Raw genomic sequence first — 8,340 nt, 5'->3', positions numbered from 1 at the left:
TCGAAGCAAGGACTCCATATGCGCCAAAGGTATACGCTCTACCACTGAACAACCGTTAATAATAATAATAATAATAATAATAAACTATTTTTTGAAGACGAAATTTACAAAAATGTAATACTGATTTCAGTGTCCACTCCATAAGACAAACCACCCAATCTTCAAATAATTTGTCGAAAAAATTCACACGAATATCAGTACGGATGAAAGTACCTTAAGAAAACACTGTATTCAGTTACGAAACCGTATAAAGAATTAATTATACGAAAAATGTCGGACTTTAATGTCAGTCGGGAGACACGGTGACCCAGTGATTAGTGCTCTTACCTGTGGTGATTAGGGTCGCAGGTTCGATCCCCGGCAAAGTCAGTTTGTGGTGGACAACATCGTGTCAATGTTTTTCTCGGGATATGCCCGTTTTCTCCCACAATTTCATTCCATCAATTCTGCCATTATCATTCATTTGCTTTAACCCTTTCAGGATTTATAATAACTTTTGTTACCACTGAGTAATGTCTTTCACCACTTATTTAGGTCCTATAACAGTTATTTAAGCCAGGTTTTTATATTGTCCAAATCAAGCATGGACCAAAGAACACTCTAGATGCATTTTGGAACCGGATGGTCAACTTGGCGGCGCCAAGTGGGGCGGAGGGGCGTAACTATTTATTTTTTTCTTAAGACAAATTTCAAAAATTTTTCACGGCCTTAGCTTTTAATATATCACATTGAAATTTTTGTATACGGATTGTGTACACCTCTGAGTATTTATCAATTTTTTTGAGACCCCTACTTGAACCGAGGCCTGGGCCCGAGGGGCGCAATTATTCCGAGGAGGTGATTTTTTTTTCAGAAAAATTTACGGTTTTCCCGAATTTTCCGGTTCAGATGTATGATACGGACAAGTGAGTGGTACTATTGGGAAGGACGTGTTATACTGAAGAAAATGGCTCTGGGCCACATAGTGATGACACAGTAAATTTTGTATATATATGGCTCACTTTCAGACTTTAAAAAAATTTTTTCCGCGCTTCGTTTTCAAGATACAAGATTAAAATTTTGCACACGCATTGTGTACATAACTAAGTATTTTTCAAGAGATTTCCAGATCCCTACGTGAACCTAGGCCTGGGCCAGGGGTGCAAAATTTTCCAGAAGTGATTTTTCAGAAAAAAAAAACGTTTTCCCGAATTTCTCGGTTCAGGAGTATGATATGGATATGTGAGTGGTACCGTTCTAAAGGGCGCGTTATACTGAAGAAAATGGTGTTTGAATCATGACTGTAGGATAAATAGTAATGACGCACCTACAGACTTTCAAAATTTTATCCTCTCTTATTTTTCAAGATACAAGATTGAAATTTTGCTCATGCATTGTGTACATACCTACATATTTTTTTTTTTTTAAATCAGATCTTAATTTTTTAAAAAATTCGAGAAAACCCGGTTTTTCCCGATTTTTCCATTTCAGGTGTATAATATGGACAAGGGAGTGATACCGTTGAAAAGAATGCTCCATTCTAAAATAAAAAGAAAGAAAAAACATGATTCTGCGATAAATAGTAAGGAAGCAGTAGCTCTTCGACTGAAAGTCTAAAATTTACCTCAGAAAGTGGAAATCTTAAAAGAATTAATTATTCTTGTCACTAAATGTAATGAACATGATCATAAAACGTTAAACTAAAATGTTTACCAACATTATGTTACTTGCGACTTAGGTGAAACTATTGTCACCTTATACTACTGAACATAAACAAGAAATAATTATTTGTTAAAGGTGAAGAAAGCTGGTTCCTATCTACATTGCGTTGGATTTCCCTTCCTGTGTGTATCAAATAACACTTGCGTGTGTACGGGCTGTTGTCGCTTCAATGTGACAATAGATTCAGTGGAATTTTCAAAATGTCAAACTAAACCGAACTTCGTTTTCCCATTTGAGGACTACTTGTTTTATGTCACGCTATGTCGTTGGCCTTTAAATGACACTTTTTTTTTTTTTTTTTTTTTTTTTTTTTTTTTACACATACGCATGTGTACTTACACAAAGGATAGTTGAAGTGTTTGTTTTTTTTCTTGTTTTGGTTGGATTGTTTGTTTGTTATGCTATACTACTTGCACGAATTCTTTGGTTCAAGTAACCTGATATACTTTTTTCCCTTTGTTATCCAGTAATGAAGAATCAAGGCCTTCTTTAAAAAAAAAAAAAAAAAAAAGTACTGACTTTCGTTAAGGTTTTACCCTTTCTATGGTTCATTTATTAAAGTTTAGCGTCCGTTTGCAGTATCGAGGCTGTATGAGACATGAACCTACAGTTTAAAGTAGAAACCAAACCACCGTACCGTCGCTATGCGTTCAAATTTCAACGTTTTCCCTACACGTACGTGTAGCATTTGAGATTAAGAAATAAATGCTTGTAACTTGTTCTGCAGATCATATGTTTAATACTGTAGCCAGTGGCGTATTTAGGGAGGGGGGCTTCCGGGCTTAAGCCCCCCCCCGAAATCTTACTTACTATAATAAAGTATATGAAATATCTTGCAGAATTTTCACATTTTCAGGCAAAGCCCCCCCGAAAGTTAGCAAAGCCCCTCCCGAAACAAAATCGTAAATACGCCACTGACTGTAGCTGTAAGAATTTCTAAAAACAAAGACAGTTGAACTACTGTTCTAGGTATAATTAGGTAAATTTTACTGTTATGTTTGGTTATAACAAACGTTTCTGCGAACTCGAAACTATTTTAACAACCGGTTCTAGCGAACCGGTGCGAACGAGCTGAATAGCACCGCTGGACTACACCAGGGCGCAAAATTTCTGGTCGCCATTGGCGACTAGAAATTTAGAGCTGGCGACCAGTAGGCAGTAGGGATGGTTTCTGTGTAAACCCACAGCGCTGCGCAGTTTCTGTTTCGCACGAAAATAATTGTCACTGAGTGAAAACATGGAATGTAAAGTCTTTGGAATGTAAAGTCTTCATAACGGACATGGAAAGTGAATTCTTCACAACGTTGTAACTCGCCCCTCTTTTTCCCACCCACCCACATTTTGTGCAGTTTTACCTGTGAGTACTGCTTCATGTCAGAAGGGCTTCAGCAGGCTCAACAGAGTTAAGACTGCCTACAGGAATTCACTGAAGACTGACACACTGGATGATTTGCTGACAATTTCCGTAAATAGCCCTTCACTTAAGAACCTGCCTTACTAAAAATAATACGAAGTTTATCATTTTCTTTTGCTTGATTATTCATCAGTGAAAAGAGATAATGAAATGCAAGTCACCACAAACATAGATAATACTATTCTACAACAGAAAATATGAACCTGAAGAATGTTCAGTGTTGCCATCCATAGAAATTACAGTCTTGCCAGAAAAACAATTTCCCTAAAATCTAAGTTAAGAGTGCGAGTAGAGGAATGAACTCAACTGCATTTGATTATATATCATGTTGTTTTGGTTTCTTGTGAACTACTTTTTAATTAACATTATTATTTAGTTTTAATAACTGTATGTTAAAACTATTTCGTTTATTACAAACTAAATACAACTATTATTTAAAAAGTAGTTCACAGGAACCAAAATAATATGATACGTAACCAAATGCAGTTGAGTTTGTTCCTCTACTCGCTGCCTTAACTTAGATTTTAGGGAAATTGTTGTTCTGGCAACACTGTAATTTATATAGATGGCAACACTGAACATTCTTCAGGTTCATATTTTCTGTTGTAGAATAGCATTATCTATGTTTGTGGTGACTTGCATTTCATTATCTCCTTTCACTGATGAATAAACAAGCAAAAGAAAAATGGACTTGATCCGAAAACTGCAATCGACAACCGGTACTTCAGTGCAGAGATAGGTCGTTACACAAACGTGAAGTCATAAGGTAAGATATTTTTTGCATATGTATATGAATTGTCCAATTCAAAATTAATTATCCTGAATCTAATTGTCGGGTTTTGGAATTTTATGCCCCGATGTAATCTTTTTCTTTGTCAAACCAACGGGAGTGTGGAGGGGGGGGGGCACTCTTTTAATTTGTACGTGAGAGATACTGGCGACTATCATTTTTGGATTGGAGAGTGCGTCTGACTTTGAAATTTGGCGCCCTGGACTACACCATAGCGGTCCCCTGAGCTACTATGGTCCCATATCACTAGAAACTTTAATACTCTTCGAAGAAGGTAAGGGTTACATTCGTAGGACCCCCTAGTGTTTCTTTCAGAAACAATGTTCCGGGGGGGAGGGGCACTGCTGTTACTATTGTATTTATTATTATATTAAAGACGTATTATTTTGGTCTCCACCGGGGAGCACTCTCAGAGCTCCGGGGGGGAGTCCCCCCCAAGAAAAAAGAACAGTCTGGAAGAAACCCTGACCCCGACAGCATAGTATACAACCCGAACAGCGTAGAACCGAAGCAGGTTTCTGAGCTGAAGTTCTGGTCGTATGCCGTTTCGATTCTACTCCGCATTCCCATCCGCTATTTTCCTCTGTGTCATTGTTATTTTTGTTAATCCAACAGTTGTAGATAAATGTTAGTTAATTTCTTTTGTTTAAAATAAATAGGTGACACTAGAAAACTCAAGGAGAATGAACAAAGCTGTGTGTGTCATTTGTATTCTCATTCCTTTATGCTAAAAAGAATAAAAGCGAAACAATAATAAAAAAAAAGTGAAACCATTTTAACTCACACAAGTCAAGGCCTTGAAATTTTTATGGCTGCTTTTATACATTTTACGTTTTTCCTGTTCTCCAGTTGGGAACATTCTATCGTTAATTGCTTTATGGCACTTCATAAGCTGTAAATCATGGCTAGAATGGTAATGCTCTTGCATGACATATGCGTAACATATCCACAAACAAACATATAAGTACATAAATACCTACTGTAACAATGTTGAGAGAGACTGAGGGAATCCCAACAATGGAACACCGTTTTCGGCTGCACTGCCCTTGCGCAACAAAATATCTAGTTTATCCTTTCTGTTTTAACAAACAAAAGAGAGATGTTTCCTCCCCCCTTTTTTTCTTAAAAACTCGTCATTCAGTTAGAAAATTATAGCTTACATGTATTTTTTAGCAGATCAACTTAACGAGGTACACGATATAGTAGGACTATTTTCTCCGCCTACTACAAGCTGAAAGATAGGCCTACAAAGCTTAGCAACATTACTTACTAACACACAAAAGAAACAGCAGCAAAAGGGACTTGTATCTGATTTGTTTCTGTAGTTACGGAAACAGTTAAAATGTACATATTTCTGTCTATCTGCAAGGGCGGCGATCCTGGGGGGCCGGGGGGCATGTATTTTTATTAATATGTTTTTTTATATGTATCGTTTATATATATATATATATATATATATATATATATATATATATATATATATATATATATATATATATATATATTATATGTATTTTTTATGAATGGGCCCACCCGGAGAAATCAGCGCCCTTGTCTATCTGTATTTATTGGTTTTGTAGACTTCCGTAACTATGCTATGCACAAGTGTCGAAGTCTTACAGAATGGCTTTGTCCGTCCGTCTAGTGTCGACAGGTGAGAGATATCGAGAAACGGTTTTTTGCAGTCGTTTCAGCGTCCCAAGAGTAGGTTCTATCTCCACTGTTAACTCTCTGTTCAAACCGGAAGTGGTTCAAATTAGCCATTTCCGTTTTCAATGTTTATCGTATTAGAACGAAAATGGTAACAGATAATGAGTTCCGTTTCCTTGTGATCGGCTCAGTGTCTCAAGACAACATATTGTGACTATCCACAATACTTCACTAAAACCGGAAGTGTTTCAAACTTCCCATTATTTCCGGATTCAATACTGATTTCCGTATAGCAAAAACCGTAAAAGAAATCAAGAAGCAATTTCTTATAATCGATTGAGAGTTCCAAGAATAAATGCAATTTCTTCTGTTAACGCTTTATTCAAACCGGAAGTGGTCCAAATTAAGCATTTCTGGTTTCAATGTTTATCGTCACAGAACTTAAACGGCAACAGATACGATAAGTGGTTTCTTCCAAACGATTGAGCGTCAGAAGACAGTATAAATATCATGACTATCCGCAACATCTTACCAAAACCAGAAATTGTTCATATTTACTATTACTTCCGGTTTCAATACTGATTTCCACAGAGCAAAAACAGTTAAGAGATATCAAGATGCGGTTTTCTGCAATCCATTCAACTTCCCAAGAACAGATTCCACCTTTTCCATTAACCTTCTATTCAAATCGGAAGTGGTTCAAATTAATGGTTTTTGGTTCCAATGCTTATCGCCACAAAACAGAAACGGTAAGAAATAGTGAGAAACCTTTTCTTTTTCTTTTTGTAAAAGACACAGCGTCTGAAGAGTATCTATATATATGTCATCACAACCTGTAATAGACTACTGAAACCGGAAGTGGTTGAATTTAATAGTACTGATTTTCATAAAGCAAATATTTTAAAAGATATTAAGAAGTTCTTTTTTTGGCAATCGATTCAGCTTCCCAATAATGCGTTATATCTTCTCCCTCAACCATTTATTCAAACCGGAAGTGGTTTAAATTATCGATTTTTTTGTTTCGACCTTTCTCGCAATAGAACCAAAACAGTAAGGGATAGCGAGTAATGACTTTCTTATATGGATTCAGCATCCGAGAAACAGGTTCTATCTTTGACCTTATTACACTGTTGTAAGGAGTAGTTATGGATGTACTACTTCAAGTCTGAGTATTGAATTCCCGTAGTTCGGGAGTCTACTGTAGTTGTACATTGTGAAATGAAACTGGCTTGTTTTGTTACTAGGCTTAAATTCTGTGTTTTCTGTCTTTTGGGACTAATGCTTAATCTAAGAAGGTCACAGTTTGAGAAACGCTGGCTAGGACATGATGTTTAATAAAGAAAATGAAATGAAATATATAAGTTTAACGTCCCACAGTTATGCCGGTTAGGCTAAAGGAGACGGTGATAATGAGAAATGAGTGAAATGGTGGAATGAAGAAAGTGGGAGGAAACGGGAGAATCCCAATAAAACCCACGAGCATGGTGTTTGTCCACCACAAAGTCCACACGGCGCGAGCTGGGATCGAACCACGGACCCCAAGCACCGGAGGTGAACGCATGTTTAATAAAGAGTACACCATATATTTCTTGTAAATTTCTGACACTGCAGCGTCGACAAGGGTTCCCAACTTAAAAGAAAATACCTTTTCCTAAAAATTTCGTTTTTTTTTTTTTAATTTATGGTCCGTTTCACGTAAGTATAGTATTTTCCTGTAACTCCTGCTTAATTTTGAAGACAATTACGTGAGAACCATAAATCTAACATAATTGAAATACAAGCTAGCCCTCCATAAGTTTTTTTTTAATTTTTCTTTTTCAAAATGTCGAAAATCATCCTATATTCATCCTTTACGTCAATAAAATTTTGTAAAAAAATATATTATAATTATCTTTGTAATATTATAATTGTCGCCAGCGTGTAGCGACAATTGCGACCTACGACAATTACCATCAACAAAGAAATAGTCTAACTTAATCTGGATACTCTAGTAACAATTGCGATCAACAAAGAAGTATTCCATGTTAATCTGGATACTCTAGTGACAATTGCAATCAATCAAGAAGTAGTCTATCTTAATCTGGAGAGACTAACGACAATTGCGATCAGCAAGGAAGTAGTATATCTTAATCTGGAGACTCTAGTGACAATTGCGATCAGTAAAGAAGTAGTTTATCTTAATCTGGAGAATCTAGTGACAATTGCGATCAATAAAAAAGTAGTCGATCTTAATCTGGAGAGACTAACGACAATTGCGATCAACAAAGAAGTATTTTATCTTAATCTTGAGACCCTAGTGACAATTGCGATCCACAAAGAAGTATTCTATCTTAATCTGGAAACTCTAGTGACAATTGCTATCAACAAAGAAGTATTCTATCTTAATCTCAAAATTCTAGTGATAATTGCGATCAACTGAAAGTAACGTAAAATTAATTATCGAGATTCCATAGTTTATGAAAAAAATATTACTATTGTTACATGCCGTACATAAGCACAGCAACACTAATGAGATATTTAGGATGTTTGGAATATTTGGAGCTTTGAATAATATTCTTTATTCTTGGGACAAGTTATTCTAATCCGGGACTGTCCCAAATAAACGGGACGTCTGGAAGCCCTAGACTAATACCAGTCAATGCATCTAATCAAGCTAAACAAAAATGATGCTTTTAAATTAATGCTAATGAGCTTACATTCTCATGTTTAGTTTCTGACAAATACGAATTTTTATAGTATTAAAGCATCGTCCGTTCTGCCAATTTGATATAATTGATAGCTTTTT

The sequence above is a fragment of the Thermobia domestica genome, chromosome 18 (assembly GCF_964235325.1).
Source record: "Thermobia domestica chromosome 18, izTheDome1.hap1.1, whole genome shotgun sequence".
Classification (NCBI taxonomy): Eukaryota; Metazoa; Arthropoda; class Insecta; order Zygentoma; family Lepismatidae; genus Thermobia; species Thermobia domestica.
Note: the sequence above shows the minus strand (reverse complement) of the source record.